At 49.8% G+C, this 7,566-nt stretch overlaps 1 protein-coding gene across 1 annotated transcript in view; it reads left to right on the top strand.

Moving 5' to 3' along the window:
* Positions 1 to 1,883: 1,883 nt before the first annotated feature.
* ALDH3A2 (aldehyde dehydrogenase 3 family member A2) overlaps positions 1,884 to 7,566 on the top strand; it is a 33,769-nt gene continuing 28,086 nt past the window's right edge. Inside the window, exon 1 of the mRNA XM_081890453.1 lies at positions 1,884 to 2,034. The gene's annotated coding sequence lies outside the window, so the exon portion shown is untranslated. The remainder of the gene's footprint in view (positions 2,035 to 7,566) is intronic.

Genomic DNA, 7,566 nt, shown 5'->3' with positions numbered 1-7,566 from the left:
AACCCCAAAGCCTTAAAGGCACCTCCTGCCCAAGGGCGGGAGACCATTTCTCAATATTTGCTAGGCCTGACTGGGAGAGTTGGTTTGCCTTACTGAAATCCCTCTGTACCTTAAGCCGGAATCAAATATAAGTGGCAAAGGGATTTCATTGTGGCAGAGTCCTTTTAACTCTACTGACCCTCCTTTGATCGGGTGAGAGCCAGAAGAGTTTTGGGAATTCTTGGCTTCAAAGTGCAGAGATAAGTTGCAGCTCAAGTTTGGCCAGAGGCACCCACCCACAGGACAGGGACTCCTTCCCGCCAGGCAAAAGCCCCACTGGTAAGGCTGGTGTGGAGCAGGGCTAACCGCAGCCTAGGGAAAGCACTGAGGGCCAGGCAAAGGCGCCTGAAGGGCCATGTGAGAATTAAGGTGGCTTAAGGTAAAGGGACCCCTGACCATTAGGTCCAGTCATGACCGACTCTGGGGTTGCGGCGCTCATCTCGCTTTATTGGCCGAGGGAGCCGGCATACAGCTTCCAGTTCATGTGGCCAGCAGGACTAAACCGCTTCTGGCAAACCAGAGCAGTGCACGGAAATGCCGTTTACCTTCCCACCAGAGTGGTGCCTATTTATCTACTTGCACTTTGACGTGCTTTCGAACTGCTAGGTGGGCAGGAGCAGGGACCGAGGAATGGGAGCTCACCCCATCACGGGGATTCGAACCGCCGACATTCTGATCGGCAAGTCTTAGGCTCTGGTTTGACCCACAACGCCACCCGCGTCCCTATTATTAAGGTGGCCTACCAGTCGCTTATTCAACACTTGTTCTTACAGTAACAAACAATATGAAACAGAGCTTTGTCTGAAGGGAGGGGGCAGATTCACAGCCGTGAGTACAAATAATATGGAGTACCCGAAAACCTTATTTCGAGGTGCCAGGGGCATGTGGAGTTGAGTTCCTTTTACTCAGACTGAGCAAACAACGTTCACTTTAAGGAATCAGGCAAAGTCTGCTTTGGTCTTGAGATTTTTGTACATTAAACATACTAAAGGACTCAGAGCATCTGCTTGGCATGCAGAAGGTCCCAGGTTTGATCCCCGGCATCTCCAGGGGAAAGACTCCCTGTCTGAAACCCCGGAGAGCTGCTGCTGCTGCCAGCCAGTGTAGGCAATACTGGCCTAGATGGAGCAGTGGTCTGACTCAGAAAAAAGCTGCCTAACTCAGGCTCTGACCTTTATGTCACTGCAGAGGGGGGAACACTCCAGCACGGACCTAGTGGGAAATGGATAATGGGACTGGTCTGGTGTAGTGGTTAGAGTGCCAAACTAGGCCCCGGGGGACCTAGACCCTCTCCCCTCCTGTTGTTTTCAAACCACTAGTATTCAGAAGAATCACTGTGTCTGTTTCTGGAGGAAGAACATACCCGTCATGACTAGTATCCGCTGAAAGATAAGTCTTTATCCTCCACCAACCGGTCTAATTCTCTCTTAAAGCTACATCTTGTGGCAGTGAGTTCCACAGGTGAACTGTGTGGAGAACGACTTTCTTCTTTCTTGCCCCAAATCTCCCAACATTCGGCTTCCTTGGGTCCCACACGTTCTAGCGTCACCAGAGAGGAAGAAGAGAATCAGCCTTCTCCGAGACTGGACATAATTTGTTAAACTCCTGTGATATCACCTCTCTTGAGGTGTGGGGATTCGGCTGCCCCCTTAACTTTAGGACAAACTTTTCAGCCAGGAAACCCCCCAAAGCAGGTGGCAGGCAGGAATGTGATGCTTCTGAATGCCAGAATTGACAACCACTGTACCTATTTCCCCCGTCACTGTGGGGAGAAAAACGAGTTGCCCTCGTTCTGTTTTTCTTTTTTTCCATGCATGCTGTTTTAATGAGAATACGGTACAGATGTCAGTCCTGGGCTCGCATCCAAATTTCCTGCAGTGGGAGGGCTGAGGCTTTTCTTCCTAGGCTGGTGTCAGGGGTGGAGAAACTAGGTCTGTTTTCTACGGACTGGTACACAACCCAGCCGAGCCCTTAAAAGTAGCTCTTGCCTGAAAGGTAACCTTCATCTCTCTTTGCAAATGTTAAAATTAAGGGTTCTTTTGCCTGGATAAAGCAGGGAAAGTGTTGCTGCTCGTGTGGTTTGTGGGTCGTTTTGCAAGGGCGAGGAAGTGTGATTTTTAAGGGGGAATCTCGTCAGATTTATTTTTCTTGCGGTGGTTGCCTGGGTAGAAAATTCTTTCCACTTTGCAAAGCTGGGTTTCGGGTTTGGTTTGGTTTTGGTTTTTTTTAATCAAAATATAAAGGGAGGGCGGATCCGAGAGAAGAACCTTGGGTCGGAAGAGATTTCTGTTGACTTTGTTTTTGTTTAGAAAGCCAAAACTCAGAGCCAAGAAAAAGGGAGAGAATTGCTATGTGAAGAAACAAGGGTGTTTCTTATGCCAAGATTGGGCCTTCCAGAAATGGCTGGGTCAGCAGAGCAGCTACTTTGCATGCAAAAGGTCCCGGGTTCAAAAGTCAGGGTGGGCATGTGCCCCTTCCTGAAACCCTGGGCAGCTGCTGCCAATCAGTGTGGGCAGTATGGAGCTAGATGGACCAATGATCCAACTCAGTTTAAGGCAGCTTCCAGGGTTCCTGTTTAATTCAACCATGAGAACTGGAATCTTGTTTTATTTGTAGAGGAAGGGCTGTAACGCAGTGGTTGAGCATCTGCCCTGCCCAGGTTCAATCCCTGGTGTCTCCAGCTCGGACTGGGGATGCCCCTTTCTCTGAAATCCTGGAGAGCTGCTGCCAGTCAGTGCAGGCAGTACTGAGCTGCAATGGTCCCTATCCATTCTTTCCCAGAACTCGAAGCAAGCACCCCACTGCCTTCGCTGGAAATGGGCTCCTGCACTGGGATTGAGCCCCATTGTACCCACTGGCAGTTACTCCTGAGTAAACAGGCCCAGGAGTGTGCTATTAAGTGGGCCTTTGGGAGGGAAGAAGGCTGTGTAGCCAGGGGGGGGCAGGGAGGGGTAGATGCCCCCTCTAAATAAATAAAAATACATAGCAAACAGGGGTTCTGCTCCCCCAACAAAAATCCTGGCTACGCCCATGGTAAGTGGCAAGATTTACTCCTGAGTAGGCATCCCTACTCAGGGATCCTGAGTAGGGATCCCTACTCAGGGATCCTGAGTAGGGATCCCAGGGACGCGGATGGCACTGTGGCTTAAACCACAGAGTCTAGGACTTGCCGATCAGAAGGTCGGCGGTTCGAATCCCCGTGACAGGGTGAGCTCCTGTTGCTCGGTCCCTGCTCCTGCCAACCTAGCAGTTCGAAAGCACGTCAAAGTGCAAGTAGATAAATAGGTACCGCTCCGGCGGGAAGGTAAACGGCGTTTCCGTCCGCTGCTCTGGTTCGCCAGAAGCGGCTCAGTCCTGCTGGCCACATGACGCTGGCTCCCTCGGCCAATAAAGCGAGATGAGTGCCGCAACCCCAGAGTCGTCCGTGACTGGACCTAATGGTCAGGCGTCCCTTTACCTTTACCTTTAGGCTTCTCTAGGCTTGCAAAGTTCAGCTGCTACCCTTTGCCCCCATAAGCAGGGAATCAATCAGGTCATCTGAGCACTGTATCGTTTTTTTGCTGCATCCTCAGGATCTGAACTGGTGCTGTTTCTGGAACAGAGAGTTTACACCCCAGATCTTGCCAGACCCATCATTCCTAAATTGGGGGTGTGTGTGCGCTGGGTGGAAGCTGGAGTCTTAACAGCATCTGGAGGGCCATTGCTGTACTCCCAGCAGCAAAATGGCTAGTAAATTTGTTGAGGAACAGAGGTTTGCCTTCCTCTTGTGTGGCTTGGCTCACTTACGTGAGATGCTCATATATCCCTGCAGCCAACAGCACCTTTTGAGCATAGTATTTTGGTTGCTTTCTGTGGACCAGGGTAGTGCGTGGGTGACGTTGTATATTTTGCTGTTTCTTCCTTGCAGCTTTCCCAATTTTATCTGTGAAGCTACGTGGATGTTTGCATTTCTTAAAATGGCTTAAAAAAGAAATTAAGAATGTTGTCCTGGGGTATTGAAAACTGCCAAAAATTCCAAAGCGCTTGAAAGAGTAAAAGTGTGGGTCTGTCAGACTGCTTCCCCCCTCCCAATAAAGCGGCAGGGCAGCTGGTGAATGATTTGTGAAGGATCGGGGCCCGCATGGCTTCCCCAGACAGGCTGGTCTCCCCCAGAAGGAAGGCAATGGATACACTGAGCCACAAAGCTACATAGAAGGCCCTTTGAGAGCTTCCATTAATACGAGAAATTCGAAGGGTTAATGATGTGATGATCCAGTGCGTGTTTTTTTCCTTGCTGGATACCAAAGCAGGCGCCATTCCAGACTGTGTTATCAAGGAAATAATACGAGCAAAGGTTAGCGAGTCTAATCAGATGGCCGATACTCTTCTTGGCGTTCCCAATCCGCCAACCATATTATCTGGCTGTTTGTTACCTTTGACCATGGATATTTGCCACATTGGTCATCCATTAGCTGGGTTGATTTTATTTTTAATTTGGTGGATGTGGCGCATAAAGTTTTGATTGCATATACAGGGGCAAGTTGCTTACACGTGAAGAGATGTACAAAAAGGGTGTTGTTACCGGAAAAATCCGAGGGCTCCCTTGGACAAAAACAAAGACACCAACCAGGATAACTTGGAGCAAAACAGCAGTCTGTAGGCTTGGCCTTTCTTGAACTGTTGCAACAGGGTGCTCCCCTCACTTGCAGGAGAGAGGAAGGACCCAGAAAAATGGCGCACAAGGCCTTTTGAAATTGCCACCCTGTAGTTCAAGACTACCCCCAGAAACATCATGCCTACATCACAGAAGAGGTGTAACCTAAGACCACCCCTCAGATACATACATCACAGAAAGGACGGGTTGAGGGAGGAGTTGTGGTGGTAACCTGAGTGTCCTGTCACCTGGCTGGTTCCCCCTTTCCCCCTCCCCATGAGTACTTTCCAGGTGACAGAAGGGAGTTTGCAGTTTCCTGCCCCCAGAGGGAAGAGCTGATTATTGTCCTTTGTTCCAGTCCTGCTGAATCCAGTTCTTTGTGATCTTGATGGTCTTCTGTCTAGGACCCATCAGGGTTGGCATAGCAACTGGGCAGGGCTCCTGTGTATGTACTGGTATGCTCAAGGATTATGGCTGGCCTGTATCAAACCTTCCCCATTTTGTAGTCCTTCCTTCATGGAGTAAAATAAAAGTGGAACAGTGCAAATCTGATGTATGGTTGATTTTCTATGAATTTATAACAGAAGTGTAGTGTGTGTGTGTGTGCATGTGTGTGTGAAGTTTGTACAAACTGAATGATTGGGGGGGGGTCCCTGCTACAGTGTGAAACTGTATAGTCAGGAAAACCTGCTTACTTAGATTACTATCCGCTGATTCAGATGATTATTCTGCATTAAGAATGCGTTTGTGCAGGAAAAACTCGGCCTTGGCCACAAACACCTTGTTCTTGCTGCCGAAGCAGACATTTAGCCCTGGTAACACAGACATGCTTTTTTCCTTGTGAGAACGTGACTTAATTTTTACGCACTGGTAAAGCAAAGGCGAGGGGGTGCTTCTCTCGAAGCCTGCTTAATTTACAGTCCAGTGAAGTCAACTTTTGTTCGAGTAAAAACTGCCCTGAACATCCACAACACAGGCCACAGTTCAACAGGCGTGGCTTCTCCTGTGATAGGAATTTTGAGGTCTTAAGATATATGGTAATGTTCATAAGTGTACCAACCAAGCAGGTACATAGATCAGCACAGGAAGACCGACCTGAAACCATTTTGATTCCTAAACTCAAGAGCCAGTGTGGTGTAGTGGTTAAGAGCGGTAGTCACGTATTCTGGGGAACCGGGTTCGCGTCTCCGCTCCTCCACATGCAGCTGCTGGGTGACCTTGGGCCAGTCAGTGGCGTAGCGTGGGTTGTCAGCACCCGGGGCAAGGCAAGTAATTTGCGCCCCCTAACCCGTGGATTTCAGTAGGGGCAGAGAGCTGCGAGTGCGAGCGCGCCCCCCCAGATGTTGCGCCCGGTGTGGCCGGCCCCCCCTGCACCCCCCACGCTACGCCACTGGGGCCAGTCACACTTCTCTGAAGTCTCTCAGCCTCACTCACCTCACAGAGTGTTTGTTGTGGGGGAGGAAGGGAAAGGAGAATGTGAGCCACTTTGAGACTCCTTAAAGGGAGTGAAAGGCGGGATATCAAATCCAAACTCTTCTAAACTGAGCAAATGTTTTCCCTGTGGGGTGGAGGGGGTCAGGGAGCCTTCCCATTGTCTCAGGAATTGCTTAATGAGCATCTTAATGGGTGTCAGACTATCAGGAAAGACAATCAGGAAAGGCAATCAGATAACCTGGCAAACAAGAAAAACAACATTCAAATTTCTGTTTTAGACCGCCTTTTCTGTGATGTAGGTATGATGTTTCTGGGGGTGGTCTTGATCTACAGGGTGGCAATTTCAAAAGTCTTTATAAGGCCTTGCGCACCATTTTTCTGGGTCCTCCTCTCCTGTGGGTGAGGGGAGCACCCTGTTGCAACAGATCAATAAAGATCAGGCTTCCTAGCTGCTTTGCTTCTCAATATTCTCTGGTTGGCCTCTGTAATTCTCTCCTACCAATAGGGAAACTACGTAAGGACTCTATATGGGCTCTTGGATACCCCATAAGGGAAAAGGGCAATTTTTGTTTACAACACTCCCCACCACACCACCATTTCTGCAGGAGAAAAACCAACCCTGGTGGACTTTGCCCTCTACTCAGGCAAAAGGTGCACCCTTGTAAAGATATGCATTTGAACCCTATACTGAATCCTGTTGCTTATATTCTCTTTTTTTGGAGGGGGGTGTTGTTCAGGGTTCCCTCTGGGCTCTCCCCTCTTAAAACTGACACCCCCTCTTCCAATCTCTGCTCACCTACTTTTAAAGGTAAAGGTAAAGGTACCCCTGCCCATACGGGCCAGTCTTGCCAGACTCTGGGGTTGTGCGCCCATCTCACTCAAGAGGCCAGGGGCCAGCGCTGTCCGGAGACACTTCCGGGTCATGTGGCCAGTGTGACATCGCTGCTCTGGCAAGCCAGAGCTGCACACGGAAGCGCCGTTTACCTTCCCGCTAGAAAGCGGTCCCTATTTATCTACTTGCACCCGAGGGTGCTTTCGAACTGCTAGGTTGGCAGGCGCTGGGACCGAACAACGGGAGCGCACCCCGCCGCGGGGATTCGAACCGCCGACCTTTCGATCGGCAAGCCCTAGGCGCTGAGGCTTTAACCCACAGCGCCACCCGCGTCCCCTATCACCTACTTTTAACAGCCCTCAAAATTGGGTAAAACTGTGCCTGATGTAGAATAGTGGGAAAGCTTAACCAGGTGGATATCTACCTGTCTGGTTGCTGTCAGAAGCCCAGGAGCAAAGTGGGAGAAGACAAGGTGTAACTTTTACCTTTCATCTACCCAGGGAAAGGTATATTTGACTGCAATCGTAACCCCACTTACCTGGGAGTTATCTCCCTGCCCCGTTTAATTAAAGAGGATTTACATCCGAGTAGACATAGCTAGGTTTGCGCTGGCTTTTTTGCGGGGTGG

Source organism: Podarcis melisellensis, assembly GCF_964234715.1.
Source record: "Podarcis melisellensis genome assembly, chromosome: 15".
Lineage (NCBI taxonomy): Eukaryota > Metazoa > Chordata > Lepidosauria > Squamata > Lacertidae > Podarcis > Podarcis melisellensis.
The sequence above is the reverse complement of the archived record's forward strand: the minus strand, read 5'-3'. Positions and strand labels throughout refer to the sequence as shown.